General features: G+C 45.9%; 1 protein-coding gene across 1 annotated transcript in view; it reads left to right on the forward strand.

Annotated features, from left to right (window-relative positions):
• The first annotated feature begins 572 nt into the window (after positions 1-572).
• The window catches only part of WIPF1 (WAS/WASL interacting protein family member 1), a 55,057-nt gene continuing 39,348 nt past the window's right edge, over positions 573-16,281 (forward strand). The window contains exon 1 of the mRNA XM_066999774.1: positions 573-748. The gene's annotated coding sequence lies outside the window, so the exon portion shown is untranslated. The remainder of the gene's footprint in view (positions 749-16,281) is intronic.

Here is a 16,281-nt window from a genome sequence, read left to right on the forward strand (position 1 = left end):
TATGCAGCTGCTGAGCGGGACCACATTCTTGCAGGGACTAAACAAAAAGCATCCAAATACCTCCAAAACGTGAAATCCTGCGAAAAAGCACATAGGGTGAAATTTACTGGCCCGGTCAGACGCCCAGCACACAGCCCTCCTGCCCTTCCATACTCCCTCCTATCTGCCCAAGCATGCACTTTGGGCATGATTTTCCATTCTAGACCTCAGCACTGGTCCCAAAGACGTTAACAGAAGTTTTATTTCTAGAAATTTTAATCACGGTTAGAGGGAATAGGAAGCAGAGTATCGCTTGTCTGGCAAAGCCATCTCTGCGTGAGTTAATTGAGGCAAGAAGCACAACTCCCTTTAGGGCCGTCATGCGGAGAGGGGTAATTGACCTTCCCACACCTCTGCGTACTGCAGACCTTAAAGGGAAAAAATAAAAAACAAAACAACTCCGTCTTCCCCGCTGCTTAATTCCCTTTGCCCTCCTCTCCCTGGCCGCCGCGGCGGGGCTGCCCCGCTTCTCCCGGGCTGAGCCCCGCGGGAAGACGGGGCACGGGGCACCGGGGGGCACCGGGGGGCACCGGGCAGCGCTGCGGGGCCCGGGGCCGGTCCCGGGGCCGGTGCAGCCTCTCGGGCGGCGGGGAGCGGCGCCCCAGAGCCGCGTCGCGGCGCTTCCTGCCGCTATAAATAGCGCCCGGCCCAACATGCCCCGGCCGCCGCAGCGGCTGGAGCGCCGCCGGCCGCAGCACGACGGAGCTCGGTAAGGACGGGGCCGGGGGGCGCCGGGCAGGGACCCCCCGGAGGCGGCAGGGCCCCCCCGGCGCCCCGCTGTAAGCAAGGGGCGGCGCGGTGCCCCTCGGGGAGCCGGGAGTTGAGCCTCGCTTCGTGCCTGTCCCCCCTCTCTCTCTCTGTTTTCTTCCAGACTCCTCTGTCTCGGGCTTGGACGCGCTCCTGCCTCCCGAAGCCGCTCCCGCTCCTCCTCTGTGCTGGCCGGGCTGGCATCCCTCCTTCCCTGCTTCCCCCTGGCTTTCCTGCTTTCCCCGGGGTAGGGGATGGTGTTGGGTGAGGCCTGGCCTCCGGGTGCACCCCGGGCTGTGCCTCTGCCCCGGCCTCCGTGGAGGTGGCTGGTGGCACCGGATCCCTCCCGGTGCTGAGGTGGGTGGGGAGAGCCGCGCCGAGCACGTGTGGCACCCAGCCCAGCAGGTGCTGCCATCCCCAGCGGGCGTTGGGTGAGCCCTGTGGCTAGGTGTTGTGGAGCAGGCTCCGCGAGCAGGTCTCTGCCCCCCCGAGCTGGCTCTCGGGGGCTTCCCGAAGGAGCTGGGTTTGCAGACCTCGAGTAAACAGCCTTAAGGTCTTAGCCTTCCCTCTTTGTGTGCTGATGGCTGCTCCTCGTCTCTCAATAAAAACATCTCCTGCGGGGCAGGACTGTGTCCCTTCTCTGGCAGTGTGTGTTCTTCAGCTCCTGCCGCGTGCCCTGCTCAGGCCTCCTAACTAAAACAGAAGTGATACAGAACTTGTTTCTGCCGCTAAGTAGGATGTGCTTATTCAGGAATCCACTGTGAGGTAACTCTAAATTGCTTTTTTTTATTCTTGTGGTGCTTCCTCAAAGAAAGGGCCTTAGCGAGCAGCTCTGCTCAGTCTTCCTGGCCTCCAGAGGGTGGGCAGTGTGATCTGCTCCTCACTCATGCCCTTCGCCCCTGCCTGCTTTGACTTTTCCCCTCTATTTCTCCATGCCTGCCAGCTCCTCCAGGCACAGGGGGTGTAGAAGGCCACATGGAGAAGTCCTGTCCCGTTACTTAGTGCCTCCACACTGTACGCACAGGGTGCCCAGCTGGGGAGCCGTGCCTTACAGAAGGGCACGAGGGATGGCCGTGCTGGCACAGAGGAGCCTGCTCTGGCAGCGTGGCTCTCTGAGGGAAAGGTGTCCCCGGCTCTGCGGCCTAGGTGAAGCGCTGGGTGACTGCGCTGGCCCTGGCAGTGCTCAGCATGAGGAGGACCCTGCTGGTGCGTGGTTTCCCCCTTTGCTGGAGCAGTGGCAGGGAGGGAGCACGTGAGGAGGAAATGCAGCTGCTGTGGAGTGCTTTTGCCCTCTGCGCAGCAGGAGCATGTGAGGGGAGGGCAGGCACGGGGCGATCCAGGAAGAGCAGAAGGCAACGAATGGAGAGGACACGCTTCTTATGTGCCTGCGGAGTCTGTTTAGCTGGGGAAAGAGCAAAGAGCCTAAAAATGAGATTGTATCTATTCTGAGTTACTGTTCCTCCAGAAAGCGCTGTTTTTAATTCCTCTGGTACTGTGTGTGTCTTTCTCCCCTCCCTGCTCTTCTGGGCTCCTCAGTGTCCTCTGACCTCAAGCAGTATGTTGCCCTTAGCACATGCCTGTCAAACGTGTGGTTCTTCACGCTGTACACAAAAAAGGCATTCCCTTGGCTGGCAGGAAGAGTAGTAAGGGGCAGTCAGAGGCACACCAGCCCCTGTGGTGTGTCTCTCTGGGGCAGGGACTGTGCCCTGGAGGTGCAGTTGTGCTGCTCTTAGGAGAGCTGAGGGCCTTCTGCCTCCAGCCCCATTCCTCTTCATGTCTTACAGCTGCTCACCCATTCCTGCCCTGTGCTGCAGCCCAAGCAACCCTCTCTGGTTATCTGTGGGGCGTGCTGCTGACAGGTTCAGCCATCCAGGTTAAAATCCCTCAGAAAGGCGGGAGGAGAGGAGGAGCAGCTCTTCCAGCCTGCGCTGCCTCCCCCCTGCCTCGAGAGTGCTCAAAGCTCTCCAGCTTCTGCTGCTGCCTTGGTATTTCCACTGCGATTGCACTTCTAACTTGTTATGGTATGGCATTGTGCTCTGTGTAGCATCAGGTAGCAAGGGGCCATCTTTAGGCCTAGCATTGATACATGGGTGCTGTAGCTGTTCTTTTTTTTTTTTGAGAAACCCAGATTTACCACAAAGTTGCATCAGGATATTTGTTTTTACTGATACAGTAGTCAGGATTGAAAGTGTGCCACTGGAATATTATTAGCTATAAAAGGAACAATTTCCTACCTGTAACAGTGCACATGACCTTTACCTCAGGTGCTCTCCAGACCTTTCTCAGTGGAGAGGCTGCTGGGGAGCAATACTGACCTCTTTGTGAAGAAAATGCCTTGCAATATTACTCTTTATTACCTACAGTGCATAAAGTTCTAACAGCTATTAATTTTCTGCCTTGCTTATATAAACATCAAGCTTTTCTTGGAGGAAGAAAAGAGGGCATGTTGGTGTTGTCTGATAAATGTGACATGAGGACAGGATTTCATAGGTTTCCTTTCAAGGCACATATGTTGTACGGGGGTGGGGTGTATAAATATGCATTGGCAAAACGTCTTTATGTAAAGACATTAGAAACATTCTATGCTCTTAACTGCATTGAATCTCCATCTGGATAGTGGACTTATGCTTAGAACTATGAGAAGTAGTGATGCCATGGCAAGGAGGGGATTTCTTTAAAGTTTATGCTCTTGCCAACATAAACATGTTTTAATTGTGGCTGCTTCACAACAATATGAAGTCTTGTAAAAGTTCAAATCTAATTAAATGCCTTTGTGTTCTTTCTACTGGCTTCTTATTCTTGGCTCTAATGCAGATGCTTTTTCTTTTTTCGTGTGGTGCACTATAATACTCGGTCAACTGGATCCATTATAATAAAGGGCTGTCAAGTATCTTACTTCAAAACCCATGGTTCTAGCTGTGTGTGAGTTGTGGAGGGAACATTCTTTATATGGTGAGAAAGTAAATTTTGTTCTGGTAGAACAGATCTGGGTCGTACCAAAGATGAGGATGCTGGAAGTGGCCACAAATTGTCAAGGCAGCTGTTTGTTTTGTGTGCCACTGAGTGTGCAATTAACAATTGCTCACTATTTAGCGACCTGCTTCGAAGATGTACATGAAAATCTGTATGTTATTGAATAATGACTGCTGAACTGTTAGTTGGCAAATGGCCTAGAAAAGGGATTATTAAAAACTAATAAAGAATCATGTTTTAGTAGGTTTTGTTCTAAGTAGTTCGGATGCTTGCAGTGATTAGTATGATGGTGTTTTAGTGCTCTCATGTAGCATCAGCCCCAGGTATAGATATATCTAGATATCTGAAGGGGAAGGGAATCAGTGAACTGTTAGTACTCTATTGTGACTCTTTCCAAGCAGTATGCGACCGCTGCTGAGTTGAAAGTGAAGTCTGAATCATGAAAAGATGACTTCTTTTTTTTTTTTCAGTGGAATTAACCCTGAACATCAGGGCTCTGACAGATGCTGTTGCTGCTGTTCAGCCCTGCAGGCCTGAAAGAGCAGCTATGCTTGGGTCTCATCCAGCTCGGTGCACAAAGATCAGTGCAACGTCTGTAAGGCTGGAGACACAAGCAGCGAGGGAGCAGTTTCATCTAAATCTGAGAGATCAAAGGTATTCAGAATAGAAAGTTTCCTTATTCCTGGAAGGAGAGAAGCAGGAAGCCCAAGGAGTGGTTTGAAAGTCTGTTTTGTAACACTAAACTCTGCTGTAACCTCTTCAGGAGTCTTCTGCATTTGGTTCTAATCACACATAAGTACACCGTGGAGTTAAAATGTTTCATCTTGTACCTCCTTTAAAGTCGCAGGAGCAAACTTTTGTAATACTTAAGCTGCTCCCGTGGCACCCATCATCTTCAATTGCTTCACAGCACGTGTAGCTCCTGCCATTTCCCTCCTGGGGCTGAGTCCGTGTGAGGAGCCCTCCTGGCCTACAGCATGTGTGTTCGTGAGCAGGCTCTCCTCATCTTCATTTGAGCTAAGCTAGCATCTTCCTCCTGCTAAAGAAACTACAGGATATTTTTCAGTGGGAAATAATATTGAGGTTTAAATAAATGCTCTTAGCAACTTCAGCAAACCCCAAATAGTTTGCGCATGTTTCTCTTACGATAACTTCAGGAAATGGGGTGATTCCCTCTTCCTCCTTTTTAATGTTTTTGGTGAATGCTGTGCTTGAATGCTGAAATCCTTCTGCTGTGAGGAACAGGCAGAGTGGAGCAGACTTCCCTGAGCCCCAACCCACCAGAAGCGAGCCCTAGGAAGTAACTGCATTCCTCTGCTTCCTACAAAAATTGCCAGCAAGGTCTCCCATTGGGGGGGGGGGGGGGGGGGTCGCTAGCCACTGGCACAGGTTGTGCAGAGGTTGCAGATTGTCCTTCTCTGGAAATGTTTTTTAAACTCACCTGGACAAGGTGCAAGCAGCCTGCTTTTGCTCTGCTTAGCCCAGCTAGGAACTAGGTGAGGTCCAGCTGATGGCATGCTCTGTTTCTGTACTGCTTCTTAAGCATGGCTGCTTTGTCTGTCCCCAGAACATCTGGGAATAAGTGGTCTCAAAACGTCCAAAAATGGCCTTGAAGTCTGAATAAAGACTTCAAAAAGTAGAGTAAATAGAGAAGCATAGCGTGGGGAAATAGCTTTGCCTGAAGTCCCATAGCAGCAGGTCAGTAATAGTGCTGGGAAAGGATCGTAAATCTCCTGACTAGTGTTGTAGTAGCTAAAAGATGTCGTCTTTAAACTTAAAAGCATGTCCTTTCCCTACTCAACCACTTTCAGATCAATCAGCAATAGGGACTGCTTTTACACTCCAAAACATCATTTTTACTTTTTTTTCTTTATCAGTCATATTCATAAGGATTTTTAGTACTAAACAACAGTTTAATGCATTGACTCTCGGGAAACACTGGGAACATCAGATCTGGAAAAGAATTTGGTGAAATAAAGACGAGCTGCAGAGGAAATTTTTAGAAAGTGATGTTATTCCCAGTTTGCCGCATAACAATTAATCTCTTATTTTTTAGAGAGGAAAAGAGCAGAAGAAGTTGTACACTGAATCCAAGCCTGAATCTCTCTTTGTTTAAAAAAAATAATAAAAATAAAAATCACTTAAAGCTCTTTTAAAAATATGGAAGCTGAGAAGACAGATCAGCATTTTAAAGAGTAGCATGAGTTAAGCAGTGAGTTAACTGCATCTGTGTTTCAAATCCAAATGCTATGAACAAGGCACCATTCAGACCTTCGCTTATAAGTTATGCTGAATTCGTTATGCTGTGTTTGTTTGAATTCTGTTGAGAGGAGGAAAAACAAAATAGCAGATTCAAAAAGCAAAATCATTACTCTTGTTTTGCTAGCTCACTTTTGAAGTGATGAAGCAGGGCTCTCCTTTTCCATCTCTCTCTATTTGTCTAGCACTTATGCAGGTCATCTGCTAATTATTAGCAGCTGTGAAACTATTGGGTTACATAAGCATAACTAAAAGTCAGTGGAGCCTTGCATCATTCAGCAGATCTGTCCATTGCTTATTCACTGCCACAACAGATTGGTTTTGTAACGTGCTTGACACGGCTGTCTAAATACTGAGAGGGCATCAGCAGGCACGGGAAGTTGGGAAATCCTTTAAGTCATAGACTTTAGATACGATAATGTGTTGTTTCATTGTCACAACAATCTGTTGTCCAGTTATCCATGTGTATTGCCTCTCTGGAGGAGAGCTGTGTCAGGCTGATACCCTCCAACAGCTGAGCCTGCCAGCCACACAGAGCCGAATTGTCCGGGCAGCTTTGCTCCGGAGATAGCTGTGGGTGCTGTGCCGCCTGCATGGGAGCAGGCAAGTGAGAGTGCTGTGAGATGTAGCACAAACTAGCTATGCTCAGTGGTATGGCTGAGTACAACAAACCGTCTTAAACTTTAGAAAAAGCTCCTTTAAAATAGGAGTGTGGACAGCTGAGAACCTGAGGTGTCTCAGCCAGGGACCGATCTGTGAAGGAGGGCGTGCTGGCGCAGGAGGCCCGAGGCTGGCAGAGCCGGGTGCTGCCCCCGGGCATGTAACGCTGTGTCAGCGCACTGCGGGATTTGGTTAGCAGCACGAGTTTCTTCCTGCTGAACCTGGAGGGAATACAGCAAACTTAATCCCCTGTAGTGCTGGGTATTAAGTCATAGACTATGTAACGAGCTCTCTGATCCAGGCTCTGGTCTTGTTTTCAAGTGATTCTTGTCTTGTTCTCTCCTCCGCTGGTTGAAAGATCTCCCTAGGCAAGAGAGGCTGTAAAGGGGTGAGTGCAGTGTTATGAAATGTGCAAAATACGTGATCTCTAACATACTTGTTCTTGGGAATTAAGAAGGTAAAATGAGTTCCAGGAAATATGGTGTCCCTCCAGACAGCAGCCTCTGCACCTGACGGCTTGAAGCTGTGCCTCAGCACCTTTCAAGAAGGCCAAAGAGGAGTTTGCCTGAGCTTCCCTTGTCTTCTTTCTGCTATTTCCTCTTTTTAAAAGCAGCTATGCGAACAGTGATGCCTGAGAGCTGCTGCCCTAGATCAGCGACCTCCCTCCCACCTCTGCTGTGAGATCAGGGACGGGGCCTTGTCAGCTCACCTCGCCCCGGGATGGTGGGCCCGCAGAGCAGCCCCCAAATGGCTCTGCTCCCCGAGGAAGGGCAGGTGTCTGGGGCAGCACGGCAGGCCCTAAGAGGCTGGGGTCAGTCAGGGACTGCCACAGAAAGGTGACTGGTTTGTAACTAGCATCAGCAGGGTAACTTTGTTATGATGATGATGTAAGATTTTATTTTTTTTCTTGAAGGCAGGGGGTAATTGGTTACTCTCTCCCTCCCCTCCTACCTGAGGAAATGTTCCTCAGAAAACAGCTAGTAACTCAAGGGTACTGTTTCAACACCCTTTTGGATCAATGTAGATCGCAGCTTGGCAAACATGGACGGCATCATGCAGTACTGAGCTCTGCAGTCCTCTTCTCAATTTTCACCAACTCATCAGTCCTCCCACAGCAGTCACTTCAGTCACTGCTCTCCTCAGGCCCTGATTTACTCAACACATGAGGAACCTTAATTGTAGCATAGGAGAATGAAGCATAATTCCTACAAAGTCCCTGCAGAACTGAGCCTAAACATCCTTGGTGCTAGCTGAACTTCATCTGTCAGATCCTACCAAGCCTGTGCTCATCGTAAACTTTACAGATTGGAGCCCATCACTTACAAGTCCCTTTGCTGGTGTCTGAGAGCCTCCTGTGGACAACACAGGAGGCCTAACATACTACCAAAAGCTCCCTGCCTCCCCGGCATGAAAAGACGAAGTAGAGAATTTTCATCCTTACTTTCACATTTGAAGCTACAAAAACAGTTTTTAAAGGAAGTATTAAATGTAAACCATAGAGGGCATTCTGTGTGTGTTGTATATATTGTAAGTAAACAAACCACTTGTTCATGCACACAGTGGGTTTGTATGACTCCACATACTGACCTTTTTATGTGTATCTATTCAGTCAGATGCTCCTTGTTTTTTATATAGTCATTTGTCTTAGATTTAGGACCTCTAAGACAGGGTACATTTGCTTAATGCCCAATAAAAAATAACTTTCTTTTCCAATTGGACAAATTCAAATAATAGCAATACCCTGGGAAGGAAGATATTCAAGTATAAATACTTCACTTTGTTAGAGAGAATAAAATTCATCAGAGGCCACAGAGGCAGCACCTACCAGAATATCACAAACTCTGTCTGCAGGTTGTACTTTCAAACCACCCCAAACTAATACTACTTTGAAATAGTAGAGTACAAGTTTTCCAGTCAAGTTATCGTGAAATTCCGCAATGGCAAGAGACAGTCCCGGAACTCTGTTTAATACTCGGCAGAAGCAAACTACAAGGAAATAATTCTCCTGTGGACTTTCCTACTGTTTTTTCAGATTCAACTTCTGCATTTGTTCTAACTAGGTGGTTTAGGGAGGGGCAGAAACCTTGTTATAGCACAACTTATTTTAAATAGATCGTTATTAATCAAAATGGCCTGTGTCCCTTGGATGTAAATGATGGTTTTTGTCTTCTGAGTCCAGCAGCAGTATGCATGACCTTCTGAGATGAAGCAGTACTGGTGTGGCAGTGGCTGCAAGAAACTCAGAGGCGTTCTGAAGTTCTAAGGGTGCTTTAGAAGTACTCCAAAAAGATACTTAGATTCAAACAGGTTATGTGTTTTTTTTGGATTAGTTCTAATTTCAAATTCTATAATAAGATCGTGCTTTTCAAAGTGAAGAATCTTATCCTGAGAGGTTGCTGCATGCTTCCACTTACTTGGCCTCTGAAGTGGAATCAGAGCATTATTTAATTCCTCATCGCCTGCTTTTCCCCTTCTTAGCAGGTCTTTACAGGATCAGTGTCTTCAAAACTCATTACTTTATTTTATTTGGACGTCCTTAAAAATGTGTTTGTGTATGCTGACTGGAGTAGGGAGGAAGACATTAACTTTAGCTGCTATAGGGAACTAGAAAATGGAGTACTCTATAACTGACAAACTGCATGAGGTGACTGGACAAGTTCCTCCTTTATTCGTCTACAGCGTGCCAGTTGTTCAGCAGAACATCCCTGATAATGCAAGTGAATTGCAGGGTAAAACCCAGTTGGATGTCATCACGCGCAGTACTTAAGTGAGAACACTGAGGGACTTTGTGCTTCCAAGGGAGAGAACTGTCAGTGTTGTCTTCTGGTTTTTGTTACTTGAAAGTTCCCCAAGAAAGTTTCCTCTTAGGAGCAATAATGGAGTTTACAGTTGTTTACAGTAAGAGTGGTATAACACTGCTCTTCTTTGCTTAGACTGAAAGCTTTTATTCTTCTCACAAATATGTTTGCTCACGGTCTGTTCACTCATCAGTGAGACTGATTAGGCATTAAAGAAACCGTGGTCGTGATGCTGTATACCACAGCCTTTAACAGCTCCCAAGGCCTTCCACTGTCAGTTATGGACAGAAGCAAATAAAAATACAATGGAAAACCCTGCAGAAGGAAAAGTAAAAAGAACACAGTGTATTTTCACCTTCTTCCCTTTATCTAGAGATAAGGAAGTATCCCACTGCCACTTCCTAGTGCACATAGCTAAGAGTGAGAACAGACACAAAAATAAAACCAGCAAATTCACAAAATGGCATGTAGGTGTGCTCCTCAGTCCCATCCTACCCTTGATGGGACCAAGGTCGCAGCGGGGCAGCAGTGCTGGGGCAAGACCGGTCAGGGCTCATGTTTCCTGGGCTCCTCTGGGCTGTCGTCCCTTGGGTGTGTGTGTGTAGGTCCTTCCTCTGTCCTTGGGCAGAGACAGCTGCTTATTCTTGGAAATCCCCATTCTGAAGGTGGGATAACTCCTTCCTCCTACCACCCTTGACATCATTCTTCAAGGGGTTTGGGGGTGTTACTGTGATGTGACTGTTCTGGGGGGCGGGGAAAGCAAAAACAATGCATCTGCAGGAATGTTTGATGCAATGTTGGTTGTGTCCAGTAAAATTCTCACAAATTGTAGTCTCACTTCTCTGTATTTAATTCTGGCTTGTTCGGATCCCAGCTTCTTCATTTCTCAACAGAGCACGTGATCCCAGTAGCGCTGTAATTTTCTATAATGCACGTCAGTGTAGGATCTCAGACCCTGTCACTAGGGAATCCTGTCTGGTGTAAAATTAGGGATGTTTTTATTACTTTTTCAGAATATTAATTATGGAAGCAGTTAGTCTTGTGGACCATCAAAGGTCTTCAAAACCAGAATTCCCAAGAGCAGCGCAGTGCACTAGCTTTCTCATTAGAAGTTGAGAGAACAACAACTGTCCCACTTAGCAGCAAAAGACCCGAAGTTAAATATGTCACGAAGTTTACTTAAATCCGAACCGTTAACGCTGTGAAACCTCAAGCAGGAATAAACAGCCTGTATAACAGCTGCTGTACCGAGCTCCTGCTGGCAGTGCGTCGCGGCGGGGAGGTGGATGTGGAGGCACCTTCGGACTCCCGCAGCGTGCGCTGGTGCTTGCAGCATCGCCTCCCCTGTGAGTCCTGCTCCGTAACGGGCTGGCTGTGCTGGGACCCAGGCAAACAGCTCTACTGAAGGGCTTGACCAAAATGACTGAAATGTGGTTAAAAGTTCAGTTATATTCTTCTGTGGAATTTCTGCTGTTTCAAGCCAGAGCACTGAACTGCTGTCCCCGCTTTCAGTCTTAGCCTGCAAACATGAGGGCTTATCCTGCCTGCTGGTTCCCAAGTGTGCAAGGGGGACCTTCATGGCCAAGGCTTCAGAAACCCAGCCCCTCTTACTTGGTGAGCTGCTTTAGTGTAGTGTAATTGCAACAAGTTGGTAATCTGAGGTTTGCAAAGGTCAAAACACTGTTGAGCGACTTCCAGGCTGGAAGCCGACATGGAGCAGCCAGAAGATGAATGAGGGCTGAAGCTACTCCCTGATGCCCAGGGATCACTGGGCACAGTGGCCTGAGCCTGGATGCAAACCCTGTGGCTGCCCGTCGTGTGAGTGAGGTGTAGGATCAATACTTGGCCTCCCCGAGTATGCAGGGAACTTCTGTCGCAGAGGCTGTAGTCTGGATGCCTCTCGATTCCCTGTTAGTTTGACTACTGTTCTCTGAATTCATAGCAATAAACTCTCCTAATTTTTAGGAACAACACAGATAATTAAATGAAAATACAGCGGGCAGTGGGTATACATATTCATAAACTGAGCCTCCCTTTCTCTTCTTTATTCTTGGGAGAATATTCTTTTTCATAACTATTAATGAAAGAAAAAAACATTTTCGCACCTGATCTGATCTTAACTTACTCAGGCACAGCTCCACTCAGTGTGGAGGTGCTGGCACTTGATCCTACACAAGGAATAAGAGATCTCATCCATTACACAGCAGAGGAGCTGGTACTATTTTATAATCACCCAGCAAGTATGTACAGAAGCTGATCTGTGTCTATATTTAGCGTCCAGATATTCCTGATGTGGAATATACCACCCATGGGAAAAATGTAAAAAATGGACTAAAGTTCTCATTGATTGGGACTTTCCATTAAAAAAAAAAAAAAAAAGGAAAGGAAAGAAAGACATGAACTTTGGATAGGATGTTCCTACTCTAAAATGGTACGCAGCTCTTCTTACTCCATGGAAATCATGCCAATGTGTACTCCTGTATTAGCGTGCTTCTAGTTTGCTCCCTTTCTGTTTTCTAGTGAATCAATCACAAATTTTCAGTGCTTCCAGTATGAATGCTCAGGATGTAAAAGGGAAAATAGGTTAGACAAGAGTAGCAGACTTTTTTGAAAATGAATCTAGTTGCTCAAATTTCACAACTGCACATGTTGAACAGATAATGGAGAAAAGAGGGGCTTGGTTTGCAGTTAAAAAGATTAGACAATCCCCCAAAGAAATCAATTCTATAAATGGTAAGAATCCTGAATTCAGAATAATAGCAATATATTACTAACTATTAGTTTAGTTGTCATGCCTTCTAGTAATCTGTAATTTATAGTTTAAGCTCCAATTCATTCAGGTTCCTTTAGTTACAGACACTAGATCAGATGCTTTTCATAAAAGGTTCTCCAGTTTAAAAGAAAATACAGACCTGATACAGAAGTAACAGCTGAAAACTGTGTGTCTGTATCAGGTGGAGAACTGGTCTTGTCAATAAATGCTGTTTCTGTGGCTTTAAAATGTGTGGCTGTTGTGGTAGGTCATGATTGCTAGGGTGCAGATTTATTTAGCTTTGTTCTCTTGTGTGTGTGTGTGCACAAATATTGATGGGAAGTTTGAATATAAAGTATTACTCAATTTAACTGTGGTTTTAAAAACAGTGTTTTCTACTGAAATAACTAAGTATATAAAAATTCTTCATCATATTGTTTGTACCTGAAGCTTCATAAACTTTGAGACTCGTGTTAATAGCGAAAGACAAATTGCACAATAATAAATATCTTTTAGTATCGCCATCATTGCAGTGTTCATATATTGAAAAAGATAATTAGAGACTAGGCATGCCATTGGCAAGGTATAACAAATACAAAGGGGGCGGAAAAATAGCGAGGCAATTTTTACGGAGCAAAAATTGTTGGAAATATTCTTTGAAAGATAGCAAATGGTTTTTGTTTGTGCATCTGAGTAATCCCGTATCCTTTGAACAAGTTGAAGAGAAACCATGTCTCAAGCTTATTGTGTAAGAAGGCCGCAAATTAAGAAACTAGGTATTATGTGAAATTAAGTATTATAAGCAACCACTGGTAACATTTGTTTTAACAGAAGTTCCTTTTTTTGTTCCTGTGAACAAATTAAGGTTATTTGAATTATCTATAGTGATATGAAGAGAATTCCACCAGGGTAGTTATCTTTTTAGAAACATATCTTACAATTCCTTTATCATAATTAAGGGCGCACTGCAGGACTCTTCTTTTGGAGTCTGATATCTATACTACTTGGGGGAACAACCAGACAAATAACTTTCTCAGAGCAAGGTTTGTCAATTCAGCTGTTTTCACTCAAGAAATATGTAGACATTTCTAGGTATATTACGTTTCCTTAGTAATGACTTTTATTTACGTGGCTGTCCTCTGAAAGGGCAGCCCGTGGCTTAAACCAATTGTGATTGCTAAAAATGTAATGTCTCATAGGCACGTAGCTGTTAGTTTTCTGTAGACTTAATTTTGTTTTCTGCTCTTTCCTTAATTATTTTGACCTTTCAGATTCCTCTTCGTAATTACTAAAAGATATAAGGATGTAATTGCTCTTATGTTAGAATTGGTCATGTGGTAATGGTATTTTTAATGCCTAAAATGACACCAAACCAATCTGATTTTGGCTAAAATCAGAGAATATCTGTCCTAAGACTGTTCCTTACAGCAGTGAGCAAAGAAGAGAAGGAAAGAGAGGAGAATCCACTTGAAGAGTAAATGTCTAAAGGACAGTTAAATCATTTCAGGTAGTGTTACTAGTTTGCTTGCTTACTTTTGCATTTAACATCTAGATATAATGGTCTTAAAAATCCTGTGCATGATCTGGTTGGAAGCCTCTAAAGATTTCATTGGAAGTTCTTTTATTTTCTGCATTTAGATGAAAGAAAATTCTCAGTGTTAAGGTTTTTGTCCCAGGGTTTATTTTTCCTGGTTTCAGACAGGACAGGAGCTGTGCAAAAGCCCTTCGTCTTCCACGCAAAGGTGACCATAGAAGGGGAAGAGGAGGGACGTTAGCCAGAAACATTTTGAAGATGAGATTTTGTCCACATCCTGGCTGAAGGTTAAGACAGATTCTCTTTTTTTTATCTGATGTGATTCCCCCACCATTGTTACCTCCAAGAAGCATGTTAATATTTCATAGTTCTGAAAAGACATAGTGAGCAACATTAAATATTTATGTCTCTGCGAAGTCACGCTGATGCCACCAGGATAGTGAGCTCTATATCACACATGCTCTAATTCACCCTAAACACCCACTGTTTACTAATCTTCAGCCCCCGTCTGTGCTGATAATGAGCAAGAGGAAATGGAAACAGCAGGGATTACATGCTACTGAGAAGTCCCAGTTTCCATGCCTGGTTGTAATTCTTTCAACAAACTCTTGCTGACTGTGCTCCTGCTTTGAAGTTTGAACACCTCTGTATTAGTGCCGGGCTCTTGCGATTTGGCAAGCTGATTTGGGAGTTTTGTGGTCGTGTTTTAGCAGCTTCATACAATGATGTACTCTTGTGCTTGCATGTGTTGTGCCTGCTTGAGGTCAGGAGCAGTATGGATTGTTTTGCTGGATTGCTGAGATGTTAATTGCTCGTATTTGCTGGTGACAGGTACCAGATAGAAAGCATTCCTCACGGTATCCACTATTGCGTGGAGATGTGTGTCCACAACGTATGTTTTGTGTGTGCTCTAGACACAGCCATATCAGTGAGCAAAGTGGCTTTCCATAAAACGAATAAATGTTTTTCTAAGGCAAGTGACGTGCATGGGATTGAATGAATGATGGCATTTGGCATCACCTGGTCCAGAATCATCAAATGTGTTGAAGTAGAGCAGTGCATGTTTCTAATCTAAACCCAAAACCTCAGAGCCCGTGATTGCTTTCTAACCCCCACAGCCAGCACAAGACAGCAAATTATTTGTGTAAATGGCCCTACAGCCGCAGCCATTAACATCCTGGTGTAGCTCATCTGTCAGGTCACTGTGCAACTTATTATTGCTGCTGGGGTGGTCCTTTATTTGTAAATCAAACACCGTTTGATCCAGTTGCAAGTGAGGGGGAATCAATTTACAGTCTTATAAACAGCTTGTGCCATCCGCAATGTCAGTGGCACATTTTCATTAGTTACCCAGGTATGTGAGGGGAAGAGCTTCGGGTGGGCTTTCCACTCGGAAGATAAAGAAATGGTTTTGTCTTGCAAATATACAAGGTGAGATCAAGCATCAGTTACAAGCATTGGCGTATCACCCAAGATTGCTACCAAAAACTCCAGAGAGACTACAGTCCTCCAGAAGGTGCCAGTCAGCAGATGCCTCATCTGTGACAAGGACAGAGAAATAAATGGCTGGTGTGCGGGGGACAGGTTTCAGATGTCTCCTTTCATGTAGCAATGGTCTGTGGTCAGAACCGATAGATCCTTCAGTGTCTGTGGTGGCCCAAGGGGCTGAGAAGCTTAGCGGATCCAGCTGCATGAGGGCTGCGCGGGCACGGCAAATCCCCCAGGTACCACACAGCTGCTGTGGGTGTCCCCGCAGTGCCATCCGTGTGGCCCCACTGAAGGACATCAGCCCCCAGTGAGGTGCCTCCAGCTGGAGCGATGCCCTCAGAGGACATTTTGCTTGGGAGTAGCTTAAAAGGAGGTGGCTGTGAGGTGCTCCCTCAGCAAATTAATTCCTTGCATCTTGAACAACCTGGAGAGGGGTATTTGGGGAAGTATAAAACTACATTTGCCCCATCAGGAACTCCAAGCACAGCGTGGTCCAGTATGTGCCACTAGATCCTCACACAGCAGTTAGCACTTTAAAAGTGACTTTGTAAATATAGCCCCTTGAAAAGAAGAGAAATAAACCGGCTCTTGTCAGCAACGACTGTTAGCCTAGGAGCGGCTGGGCGAGCAGCTGAAGACAAGCACAATGAAGCAGTGTGTTGTGCACAAACACGGTGACTTCCTGAACTCTTCAACTTCCCCTCAGCGCCTCTGAAGCCTACGGTTCGGCATATAATGTCTCTGCGTGCTCAGCGGCAGAAAGTGCTTAAGCTGCATGCATCTCGCAGTGCTCTCAAGTGTCTTCCAGTGTAAATAATACCCTGGCCTCACTCTGGCCACTTGGCACAAAATGGTAACTCGGGGCAGAGCAGGTGCATCTGCGGCCGTGTGCTTGCACATGCGCTCATCCTGTGGCCACGCAAGCTCAGGAGTGCGTGCACAAGTAGGCGTGTGTGTGCCCAAAAAGTCTCATGTAGAAGCATCCATCTTGTAGACCAGTCCTAGACTGGTCTTACCTTGTCAGACTGAAT

The sequence above is a fragment of the Anser cygnoides genome, chromosome 6, assembly GCF_040182565.1.
Source record: "Anser cygnoides isolate HZ-2024a breed goose chromosome 6, Taihu_goose_T2T_genome, whole genome shotgun sequence".
Lineage (NCBI taxonomy): Eukaryota > Metazoa > Chordata > Aves > Anseriformes > Anatidae > Anser > Anser cygnoides.